This window comes from Dufourea novaeangliae, unplaced genomic scaffold, assembly GCF_001272555.1.
Source record: "Dufourea novaeangliae isolate 0120121106 unplaced genomic scaffold, ASM127255v1 scaffold6, whole genome shotgun sequence".
Taxonomy (NCBI): domain Eukaryota; kingdom Metazoa; phylum Arthropoda; class Insecta; order Hymenoptera; family Halictidae; genus Dufourea; species Dufourea novaeangliae.
Genome location: NW_015373900.1, coordinates 2168079 through 2168940, shown reverse-complemented (window position 1 = coordinate 2168940; position 862 = coordinate 2168079).

Here is an 862-nt window from a genome sequence, read left to right as displayed (position 1 = left end):
GTTCTCGAACATCTGTAACATACAAGGGATTAGTAACAAGAGAGGGGACACAACAATATGCACAGTAAATAGATTAATAATCTGCACAGTAAATAAATTGATGGTTGTCGAATGCCTGCAACAAACAATGGGTTAGTAACAAGAGAAAGGACGAGTATGAGACGCGCACCCACCCTCCGCGACGGCTCACGAGAAAGTGAGGAAGCTAACGCCGTTATGTATTGGGCGTACGCAGATTTGTTCCGTGTTGAATTGTTTTTGCCGCCTTGAATGACCTTCCTCCTTGAACGACCCAAACACCAGATGTTACGGCCAGGTACGGCCATGGTACACGGCGTTCTAGCGGACCGGGAGATAGAGTACCCCGCCCAAGGGGGAGGGCTGGTACGGAGGAGGGTGAGCCAAGGAGTGCCCCAGGGGTCCGTGTTAGGACCATTCCTATGGAACCTGGGGTATGACTCGGCGTTGCGCGGGCCCCTCCCCCCCGGTGTGCGTGTCGTCTGCTATGCGGACGACACGTTAGTCATCGGGATGGGGAGGGACGTGACCGGGGTCTGCCGCATGGTGGAGGTCGCCGTGGCCGGGGTGGCCAGAAGGATCCAGGCGCTGGGGCTGCGGATATCGCCGCCCAAGACAGAGGTGGTCTTATTCCATGGACTGCCTCTGTCGCGGCGAGCGCCCCAGCCCTGGATCCGGGTGGGCGACGTGGCCGTCCGGGCCGGGGAGAGGCTGAAGTACCTCGGCCTCGGCCTGGACGGCAGATGGAGGTGGGAGGGCCACTTCGGCCACCTCGTCCTCCGGATCGAGGGCGTGACGACCCTGCTGGGTCGTCTTTTGCCCAATCTCGGGGGTCCGGGGGAGG